The sequence below is a fragment of the Telopea speciosissima genome, chromosome 4 (assembly GCF_018873765.1).
Source record: "Telopea speciosissima isolate NSW1024214 ecotype Mountain lineage chromosome 4, Tspe_v1, whole genome shotgun sequence".
Classification (NCBI taxonomy): domain Eukaryota; kingdom Viridiplantae; phylum Streptophyta; class Magnoliopsida; order Proteales; family Proteaceae; genus Telopea; species Telopea speciosissima.
In genome coordinates, this window is record NC_057919.1 from 30,779,027 (window position 1) to 30,790,994 (window position 11,968).

Consider the following 11,968-nt stretch of genomic DNA (forward strand, 5'->3'; position numbering starts at 1 on the left):
GGTGGGTTCGGGCCTACGAGGCCAAACTTGTGCACCCCTAATTGGAGAGCATAGGAAACACCACCAAGTAAAGAGAGATCTTTTTCCCATAATAAATCCTGAGGTACATAATTATAGTTTTTGTACATATGTATACTTGGTTTGGTTCGAGAATAGGTAATTCAATACAGTATGATTTGTACCAAATGGTTTTGCCTTATACACCAAAACTTACATACTATACCGTAGGTGTGTCAATACCCAACCCGAACCGATAAAACTGGCCCGAACCGACCCAAACAAGCCCGGACCACACCAGACCGATCTCTTATTGGTTCAGGTTCAGTTTGTGGATCCAGAGAGCATTTTGGTTCGGTTCAGTTCGGGCTAGCCCGACGGTGACCCGAACCCAAATCGAACCGACCCAACCCGATAAAATGCTGAGAACAAATAAATTTTATGGATTTATGTACCTATCTATATCAGTTTTAAAAGCGTTTAGACCTGTTGAGATCAAATAAATTTTATGGATGTTCTCTCATCCTATATGCGATCATGGTTTAATGCCAGGAAACTTGCTTCTGTAATAATTACTATAGAGCATCCATTGCACTAGTTTCCTATATTCGTTTATGGTTTAATATTGAACCAACCCCTGTAAGAACTTGTGTTTAAATTCATTTACTAGTTAGATATGAATTGGGAATCTGTATACCTAGTTGTTGCATTTGGAATATAATAATACTAACCGGACCTTACTAGTTAATTAGTTATATAAAACCGGTACCGAACCGAATCCAAACCAATATCAACCCGTTATCATAAACCGAAGCCGCACCAAAACCGAACATTTCTTAATGGTTCGGTTTCGGTTTCGATTTCTATAAAAGTCACACCGAAATCGAAAAAGCCCGAACCAAAACCGAACCGAACCGACCCCCGATTGACACCCCTACTATACCGCATAAGATTCATTATCTTGATATCAAAATCATATCGATTCTTATTCGATTTGGTATGATTTTAAAAGGCTGGTTTTGATTTTGATATTGGTTCCAAATTGACACCCTTACCCTCTCCCCTTCTCTTGGGAGTTCAACTCCCATTCTCGTACAAGAATGGGTCTCGTATGCTCAGAGGCGCAAACATGAAATCAAGTGGGTCCCATATGGTGGATGCAATATGTGCGCCTTTGAAGTGTACGAGAATGGGATCCCGCCTCCTCTCTTGGTAGTTGTAGATTATGCTGGGATCTTAGGTAGTCTTTTCCCTTTCCATAGTTGGCATATTGGACCTTGATAGGGAAAAAGATTGTAGCACGGAGGACAAATGCAAAGATAAACGCAACGGATTAATCTAATCCGTTGAATATATGGGACTACACCCTAACCGTTTAGAAACTTACCTCCTTACCGGTTAAGGGTTTCCCCTTAGCCGATTATCGAGCAAACGAATTTTAAAATCTATATATATATATATACTAAAAAATTAAAAAATCTATTGTGTCTCGTCTGTGTTTCCGTTTGGGGAAAACCCTCTTTCCGGGGAACTGCTCCTTCTCAACATTCTCCGATCGTAAACTCCTGGTTATAGATCATCAAAGAAATCTTTGACTGTGGTTGGAAAAACCAGTATTTCTCCAACCGTTTCAATGTCGATATATTAAGGTTAGAATATTTCCTTTGTTTCTTTCTCTATCTCGCTCTCACTTTATAAATATTTGTGTTGCGTGTGAAAACCTCCGGTAGTTGGTTGCTTAGTGGATGAACTGCAAAAACCAAACAATGAGCGCAAGAGGGCGGTGTGGCTCGGCCTAGGACTCTCCGATGCTCAAGTCGGGTCTTCAACGCGACAGCGTAACTGCGTATTCAAAAGCAAGATCCCGAATAGAGCTCCATACCTGGGAATTTATAGAGTAAGGAGGAGATGAGACGGCTGGGAGAGTCCTAGTATGGCAGGAGTCCTTCTTTCGGAAGGTTCTCTCGCGTAGAGCGGAGTGGAGAGTTATTTTCGGGGTCGGACTCTTATTAAGGTAAGAGTCCATGTAGAGTGTGATTCCGTGTTGCGCTGGGATCGTGGCTCGGTCCTTATCCCGTGATTCTCGGGATGTGCTGACGTGGCCCGGAGATCCCCGGTGGGGTGCTATGAGTGCCTCCATGGAGGAGGGCTCGGCCTACGAGGTCGGCCCGGGAGGAGGTCGATCTCGGCCATGAGGTCGGCTAGGAGTCTGGCTGACTCGTATAATCTCGGCCTCAGCTACCGGCCAGCTCGCTCAAACCAGGCTTTGTCAGGTGACTTATCGGATATGGGGTCGGCCCCATTTCCTGCTCGGCCCACTCGGTTCTCGGACTGAGGTCGGGTCGGCCACGTGGCAGCCTCTGATAGGTGGGGTGTTTTATGCCTCATCACAGGCCCCCCCCCACTCATCAGTGTCGGCTCGGCGTTGATGAGTGAAATTTCCTGGGCCCTTGTCGGGAAGATTCTTGCGGTTGGGCGAGATTATTTATTCTGCGGATTTGGCGTTGCCACGATCGGCGGTTGGGTGTCGATTACCACGTCGTGAGTCATTATGGCGGGCTCGGGAATTAAACGTCCTTCGATGCGGGCGTTGGATCATGCTTGAGCTACGGTCGGCCGTTGGATCGATGAAACCCAAGGATTATAAATAGGCGACTCCTAACTATTCATTCTTCACTTGCTCTAAGTTATTGACTTCTCGGCAAGTTTGGAACCGTCAACTCGGCGAGATCTCGTCGTTTGTCTGCTCGTGATCGACTCGGTGAAGCTTCGTTCGTGATCGACTCGGCCGTCGTTTCGTTCTAGCTCAACTCTTCTTCAACCGTAAGTCTTCTCACTTGATATGTCGGTTGGTAGTAGTCCTATGGGCGAAGCTGCTCGCGAGCGGCGAGGGCGCAGTCCGAGCCGAGAACTCCCCGTCCGCTCTCCCACCATAGACTGTTGGGCTCGACCTCGGGCAGGCCCGATGTAGTGGGCTTCGTCGGGCCGAGGTGGCCGAGCCCCGTTACCCATGGAGTTTGACCACGCGGTCCAATCCACGCCGCGGTCGGGCCGAGAACTCCGGGTCGTCCTCATCGGATGAGGAATCAAGCGAGGAGATTCGTCGAGATGGGGTTGGCTCGGTAAGCTCGTCCGCGCCCCTGAGCCGAGGAAGCGGTGTCGGCACCGTTCGAGCACAATCACGGAGGCCGACCTCGACTATCGAGGACGACCTCGCCATCCCGAGGACATTGACTCAGAGTTCCTAATCCGGGGAGATGGCCTGCTTCATCGAGGCCGGCGAGGTGGCTGTGCGAGACGCCCTTCAAGTATGCGTTGGCTCCGTTCTCGGCTGGTGGACCGGATCTTGGACCACTTCCACTGTCTCCTAGTCGGTGGTGCCGAACTCCTGGCTGGCCGTCTATGGCTTCTACGCCTGTTTTGCGAGATGGGCCGAGGTGCGGCGTGGCGCTTTTCTCTCGGCTCTTCTTCTGAAGAAGTCTCGAGAAGGGGTGGTATTATTTGCCGCCCGATCGGGGAAGAGTGCGGCTATAGGCGGTCACAAGTTTAAGTCGGCACGCGACCTTCAACAAGTATTGGAAGCCCCATTTTTTCTTCGCTTCCATTCCCAACAGCCCTCTCCGAACCGAGTGGAAGGAGATGAATCGAACTATGTAAATAGAGTACTACCCCTGACCGAGAACGAGATGACCTCGCTCGACACTGATCCCCAGCGTCGCGCCCTTCGATGTTCTCCACGGCCGGGACGAGGGGTTTTCGGAGTTGGCATATGACCCTGGTAGGAACCCTTGCCGAGCTTATCTCGATTATCCGAGCCGACCCCTTAACTTAGTTTTCTTTTCCTTTTCGACTTGTTTCCTATGTTTTCGGTTTCTCTTGCGGTGGTCGGCCACATTCCTCCAATGGACACGGCTCGGTGAGGGCCGAGATTATCGCGGATAGGAAGAAGAAGAATGCGAGAAGAGACCCGGGCGAGTCCTCCAAGGCCTCCAAGGAAAGGGGGTGATGCGAGACCATCGGACGCGGTGGTCGATCGGAGGCCGAGAAGAACACGGGTCAAGCCGGGTCTCGAGGAAGGAAAGGCCGAAAAGGCGAGAGGAGCCCGCCGAGAGACATCAAACGCCAAAAGCTCTCGGTTAACTTTGACGAGTGGCGGCCTTCCGCCCGTGGCCTCCCACCAACATCTCCCGATACGTCACGGGGAGGGCTTGGCCAACAACGTCCTGTGAGGCCGACTGGCGCCTCTTCCGGGGACTCGGCCTTGGCGTCGGCCGCTCACGCCAAGGAATGGCTGGATGCAGGTTAGCTCCCAGCCGACAAGGAGAAGCTGGAGGTGCTGTCCGACCCTGAGCTCCTCTCCACCCTATTTCAAGACTTCAACATGGTAAGTTTCCTTGTCGGCTCTTGCCTATGATCGATATGTGTAGTTTATCACGATTTTTGTTCTCAAGCTTTTTTGTAGGGGTTCGCCAAGCGGTGGAGACCATGCTCCGCTTGAGCGGCTCTGACCGAGAACTATTCCTTGGGCGTCAGTGCAAGAAGGCTTATCGGGACGCCCGAGGATGCCGTTCGAGGCGTCGGGAGACCAGAGAAGCTCACCGCGCTGAGGCGAAGTGGAGAGCTCTCGGGCCGAGGTGGCGAGGCGAGAGAGAGAAGGTCAGGCTCTGCGAGCTCGGCTCGCCGAGGTGAAGGAGAAGGCCAAGGAAGATCTGCCACGGCTCGGGCGCGGCGATTAGCGACCATCTCCAATCGGAGGAGTGCGCGATATACGCCACGAGATCGGGAAGCCTCCCTTCGCCGAAGGTTTTGAAGCGAGCCAGTGAGCTTTTGGCCGAGATCAAGGCAGCGTATCCTGATCTCAATCTCTCCCGCTTTGACGATGATGCGACTACTTTTGCAGGGGAGATGGGAGATGAGGAGGGAGCCGAGGTCACCCAAGCTCAGCCCCTGGAGGCACCTGCTTTAGCCGACGTCGTCCCTCTGGGAGCTGGACCTCAAGACCCTACTGCCGAGCCCAACACCGTGGACGCCTCCGAGGGTGCCTCCAAGTCCCACGCCGAGGAGGCGGAGATGTAAAATTTTTTTTTTTTTTTTTTTTTTGGTGGGTGTGTGTGTGGGGCCGAGCTGCCCTTTTTGTAACCGTGCCGATCAGTCGGCTTACAATGAATAAAACAACTTATTTTTGTCAAAATTTGTCTAAGTATTTGAACTCGGCGCCCTCAGCATTCTTTTCCTTGCGTATTCTGTTTTGTTTGTGGCCAAGCTGCCGAGTCGTTTCACTAACCGAGCTTAGGAACTCGTCTCTTTTTTATCCATGCCCAACGTTGTCGGCGGTCAATGCGATCTTCGCTTTGGTTGTTAATTCGCCTTTCCCTTCAGTCCGATTGGAGAGGCTATCATATAAGCGCACGCGTGGCCGAATATCCTTCTTGGCCGAGCCTAATGCCTTAGCGTGGTTTAGTACTTCGTTAGGCTCGGCCAAATAGGAATGTCGGCCCTTGAGAGGTCGGCCATGTCTATTTGGACAGGTCTTACGACTTGGCTGACGAGCTATGAGTGTCGGTTTTTGATGTCGGCCTGGTCTATGAGGACCGGTCTTATGACTTGGCTGACGAGCTACGAGTGTCGGTTTTTTATGTCGGCCTGGTCTATGAGGACCGGTCTTATGACTTGGCTGCCGACCTATGAGGGTCGGTCTTGGATGTCGGCCTGGTCTATGAGGACCGGTCTTATGACTCGGTTGCCGACCTAGGAGGGTCGGTCTTTGATGTCGGCCTGGTCTATGAGGACCGGTCTTATGACTTGGCTGCCGACCTATGAGGGTCGGTCTTTGATGTCGGCCTGGTCTATGAGGACCGGTCTTATGACTTGGCTGCCGACCTATGAGGGTCGGTCTTTGATGTCGGCCTGGTCTATGAGGACCGGTCTTATGACTTGGCTGCCGAGCCTATGAGGTCGGTCTTTGATGTCGGCTGGTCATGAGGACCGGTCTTATGACTTGGTTGCCGACCTATGAGGTCGATCTTTGATGTCGGCCTGGTCTATGAGGACCGGTCTTATGACTTGGCTGCCGACCTATGAGGGTCGGTCTTTGATGTCGGCCTGGTCTATGAGGACCGGTCTTATGACTGGCTGCCGACCTATGAGGGTCGGTCTTTGATGTCGGCCTGGTCTATGAGGACCGGTCTTATGACTTGGCTGCCGACCTATGAGGTCGGTCTTTGATGTCGGCCTGGTCTATGAGGACCGGTCTTATGACTGTTTGCCGACCTATGAGGGTCGGTCTTTGATGTCGGCTGGTCTATGAGGACCGGTCTTATGACTTCGACTTGGGAGCTTGCCAATACGTTGAGTGTTGGAGAAAAGACTTTATTGAATCAAATGTCGGAGGCTGAAACCGAATACAAACATGTTCAATTATTGAAAAAACTTTTTCAAATTTTACGAGTTCCAAGGTCTCGGTACCTTCTTGCCCCAGTCTGCAAGCGATATGTGCGGGCGAATTTGCTTGGAGACTATGTACGGCCTTCCAGTTTGGTGCTAATTTTCCTTGTTGCCTCGGTGGGATGCGCTGAGTTTTCGAGAACAAGGTCCCCTTGGCGAAAATGCCGCTCTTTGACTCTTGAATCATAGTAGCTTGCCGTCTTACGTTGAGTACGGCGTTTCGGAGTAGGGCATTTTCTCGGACTTCATCGAGGAAGTCCAGATTGGCTCGCAGCCCATCTTCATAGGTCTTCTCATCGAAGTTGAGCACTCGGTATGATGAAGCCACAACTTCAATCGGTGCGAGGGCTTCGGTCCCATAAGCGAGGCAAAATGGACTCTCCCCGGTTGGAGTTCTTACAGTCGTCCGATATGCCCATAGGACGCTTGGGAGTTCTTCCACCCATCTCCCCTTGGCCTCATCCAACCTCCTCTTAATGCCGGCAAGTAATGTTCGGTTGGACACTTCTACTTGTCCATTTGCTTGTGGATGAGCTACCGAGATGGGTCGGAAGTCAATGTGGAAGTGCTCGCAAAATTCTCGGAAGGCCGGGTTGTTGAATTGCGCGCCATTATCAGTGATGAGAACTTTCGGTAGCCCGAACCGGTAGATGACCTTATCTCGGAAAAATTTTTCCATGTTCTTCTCAGTGATGGTGGCAAGAGGCTCGGCCTCGACCCACTTGGTGAAGTAATCGATCGCTACTACTACGTATTTTCTGTTTCCCGATGCCGGGGTGAAATCTCCAAGAATGTCCATTCCCCACATAGCGAATGGGATTGGGCTCAGCATTGAGGTTAATTTTGTTGCTGGTCGGCTTGGGATTGGCGCGAACAGTTGGCACTTCTCACACGTCTTCACGTATTTCATGGCCTCTTCTTGCATTCTTGGCCAATAGAATCCTTGCCGAAGTATCTTGTATGCAAGAGCTCGGCCGCCCATGTGACTCCCGCATATTCCCTCATGCACCTCGGCTAAAGCATACTCGGCCCCCTTCGGTCCCAGACATCGGAGAAGAGGGGCCGAGATTGCCCTTTTGTAGAGTACTCCGTCGATCATTGAGTACTTGGAAGATCGGATCTTGACCTTCCTTGCTTGGTCTCGATTCCCGGGAGCGGTCATTTTCCAAGTAGTTGACAATGGGGTCCAACCAGGTCGGCCCATCCTCTTCAATGTGCTTTATGCTTTCTTCTTGTAAGGATGGTTTCTCCAATATTTCTATGTATCTTGACCGCTCGGATATTGGAGGTCGGCCTCGGCCAACCTAGATAAGGAGTCCGCGCGGCATTCTCTTGTCTCGGTATTTGAGTCATCTCGAAGTGTTCGAGCTCGGAGATCAGATCTCGGGCTCGACCCAGGTATGCTATCATCCTTTCGTCTTTTGCCTCGTAGTCTCCGTTGACCTGGTTGACCACGAGTTGGGAGTCTCCTCGCACCTTCAACCGCTTTATGCCCATAGCTTTGCTGACTCAAAGTCCCGCTAGAAGGGCTTCATACTCAGCCTCATTGTTTGAGGCGGAAAACTTGAACCTTAGGGCATATTGGACCAGAAAGCCTTCGGGGCTTACAAGTATTAGGCCGGCCCCGCTTCCTCCGGAATTGGTTGAGCCGTCAACATTCATGGTCCAAGTCGGGTCGGCCGTAGCCCCGACCTCCTCGACTGTCTTTTCTTCTCCCACCTCATGCTCGGGCCCCGTGCATTCGGCGATGAAGTCGGCCAGGGCTTGTCCTTTTATCGCCGTCCTCGGTCGATAGCCTATATCGTATTCACTTAGCTCAAGCGCCAGGAAATCAGCCGTCCGAAGCGTCGGGTTTGTGTAATATCTTTTTGAGTGGCTGGTCGGTCGGTACCACGATCGGATGGGCTTGGAAGTACGGCCTTAGTTTCCTTGCAGCCGTGATTAGGGCGAATGCTACTTTCTCGAACCCAGAATACCTTGTCTCGGCATCAACAAGAACGTGGCTGATATAGTATATCGGCCTTTGAGTTCGACTCTCTTCCTGATCAACACCGCCGCCGCCGCTACGGGAGTGGCGGCTAAGTAGACTTGAAGTTCCTCTTTTGGTTCAGGTCGGTGAGAAGAGGCGGGTTCTCCAAATATTTCTTGACTCTTCAAAAGCTTCTTGGCATTCGGATGACCGAGATAAAATCTTTTGGGTTCGGATATTCTTTAGGGCCTTAAAGAACGGTAGGCACTTGTCGCCCGATCTCGACATGAATCGCTCCAACGCCGCCACACGTCCGTTTAGCCTTTGTACTTCTCGGATCGTCCTTGGAGGACTCATCTCTTGGATGACTACGATTTTTGCGGATTGGCTTCGATGCCTCGACGAGAGACCATGAAGCGAGGAACTTTCCCGAGGTTACGCCGAATGCGCACTTGGCGGGATTCAGCTTCATCGGTTCTTCCTCAATACGCCGAAGGCTTCTTCCAGTCGGCCAAGTGGTGCTCGGCCTTCAAACTTTTCACCAACATGTCGTCCACGTAGACTTCCATGTTCTTTCCGATCTGCTTCGCGGAATATATAGTTCACGAGGCGGCGGTATGTCGCTCAGGCATTCTTCAATCCGAGCGGCATGACCTTGTAGCGAGAAATTCTCTTGAGTCGATTCGGAAGGCCGTGTACGACTCGTCCTCCTCATGCATCATGATTTGGTTGTAGCAGATGCGCATCCATGAAACTCGGCATCTCGTGACTGCGGTGGCGTCGATCAAGAGGTCGATCCGAGGTAGTGGGTACTCATCTTTTGGGCGAGGCCTTGTTGAGGTCGGTGTAGTCGACACACATTCTCCACTTCCCGTTCGGTTTAGGGACCATGACGACGTTAGCCAACCAGGTCGGGAATTTCTCTTCTCGGATGAATCACGATCGGTGAAGCTTCTCCACCTCTTCTTTGATTGCGGTTTGCGATCAAGTGCGTAGTTCCTTCTCTTCTGCCGGATTGGTTTCCGACCGGATCCACATGGAGTCGATGCTCGGCTATATGCAGGTATGCCCGACATGTCGGCGGTGACCAGACGAAGACATCGGCGTTCGCTTTTAAGAAAACTACGAGCCGCCTTCTTTGATCTTTATTTAGTAGTGATCATTTGGACCACCTTGGTGGGTCATCTTATTTGAGATGAAGTGGGGTCAGGTCTTCCACGGGTCGCCCTCTTCTCTCGATAAGCTCATCCGCTGATCCTCGGGAGATGTTCGACGCACATGGCCATTCCTCGAACATTACCCTTGTTTTGCTTGCGAAGGTAGCGTAGCACTCTCGTGCCTTCTTTTAGTCGCCTCGGACCTCGCCGACACCGTTCTCGGTGGGGAACTTCATCTTCAAGTGAGTCGGGAGATGATGGCTTGGAGGGCGGTCAATGACGGACGGCCAGTATGGCGTTGAAAGCCACTACCGGCCGTACCACCATGAATTTGACTTGGATCGTCGCTGGCGGGAGCTTGCCCAATTGTGACTAGTAGATCGATCGAGCCCTTGATAGTCGCGGCCGCTCCGAGAACCCGTGAAGCGAGGTTCCTTCGGGCTTAAGCGCTTCGTCGCCGAAGCCAAATTGTCGGTAAGCTTCCAATGACATAAGGTCCACGGATGCGCAGGTATCGACCAATACATGGTGTGCAGGTCATTCACAATTTCTACTGCACCACTAAAGCATCGTCATGAGGTAAACTTATACCTTCGAGGTCGGCTTAGTGAAGGAGATCGTCACCGCCGGCTTGAGTTTCTTGCCGGGCATCTCGGCTACTCCGGCGAGCGGCGTTTGCCTTAGCCTTTCTAGTACTCTCTTACCGGGCCCCAGGAGGATAGTGTATATGGGGGCTCCCTTGTCATTGCTCGGCCGGATCCGTCCTCCTTATTCTCGGCTCGGACCTTGTCATCGTCTCTTTCAACTACTTTGTTTTCGGCCTTAGGCTCGGCTCTTCTTTGATCTCGGTCATCAGGCCGCCGACCTCCACGATCTTCTCGGCCTCCTTTGACATATCGCTTCAAGTGGCCGCTTTTATCAGCTCTTCGATTTCTCTTTTCGGTGATAACAATCTTCGATGTCGTGACCGATGTCCTTGTGGAATTGGCAATATTTGTTGGGATTCGAGATGACCCCGCTTGCATCGGTCGGGGTCGGCGGATGTACCCCCATCTTGTATTTGCATCAGGATCTCCTTGTGAGATGCATTCAATGGCGTGTAGTCGGGGCTCGAGCTCGATCCACTGTCGCTCGGCGATCCGTCCTTGGCCTTTTGTCTTCTCTTGGTCGTCTGTTGTCGGCCTTTTCTTGTCAGTACGACCTTCGTTGCCCTTCAGGGCTTGGAGGACCTCGGCCATATTTGCGAACTCGTTGCACCTCTCTAAGAGCTCGGCCAGGTTTCTTGTCGGCTTCAGGCCAAGTCCTTGATAAGGTCCATGTCGGCCAATCCGTTGCTCATAGCCATATGGGCGTGGCCTCATCCAAATCCTTGATATCTAAGGATTCCTTGTTGAAGCGGAGGCGAATGCTCGGATCGACTCGTCGGGCCTTTGCTTCACGCCGAGGAGGTTGACCGTGGTCTTCTTATGTTTCATACTACTGCAGCGCGTGACAAAGGCTCGCGAGTTGAGCGAAGCTTTTTATGGAGTCGGCGGCAACCGGGAAAACCATGAGGTCGCGCGCCCTTGAGGATGCAAGGAAGGCTCGGCAGAAAGCGATCTCGGTACCCTGTACATAGTCATCATCGCATTAAAGTAGTTGATGTGATCTGTTGGGTCGGTCGTCGTCATACTGTCGAGCGGGGAGGTTTGAAATAGTGTGGTAGCGGCGCGGTCATGATCTCGGGAGGATAAGGGTGGCCTTGAGCCAAAAAGTAGGCATCCGGGGTCGCTTGTTTCTTCAACCCCTCCACTTGCTCGGCCAAATCTCGTAGCCGCTTCTCGGCTCGGTTTCGGTGCTCGGCCAACCGGCTCCTTGGCCCGGGATTGATATGGTCGGTCGTCCGGTTGTAGTCGGCCATTCGGTCAGCTCGGTCCTCACCATCCTTCCTTGTTCTTTTTCTTCTTGGAAGTTGGACCCTCGGGGCTCCCCTGTTGTTCTTCTCGGGAGGTGAGCTCGCGCCGGGGAGTATGGCGCGATCCTTGTCCGTGTCTCGGTGCGCGCCTTTCACCGGGTCTTTCCTTTGTTCTCGGAATATCCTCGGCGATTCGTCCTCCCGATCCGTCCGAGAAAATACCGACCTCCTTGCTACAGAGCGGCTGGTTCAATTTCACCCACTGTTCGCGGGCTTTGGCGATGTTCTTGTTCACCCCATCGAGCGCCTCTCTGGGCGCGGAGGTGGAGTCTTCGGCGAGGCGGGTGCGAGAGCGCGCCCGGCTCGGCTCGGCCCTACGCCGGCCACCATTTGCTTTGCAAGTTTCTTTCGGCCGGGCGAGGCTGGAGGGACCGCGGCCGCGGTGACCCATCGGCCCGCCTCGGGCCATCGGTTCATGAAGCGCGACATCTCGTTGGTGTGGAGCAT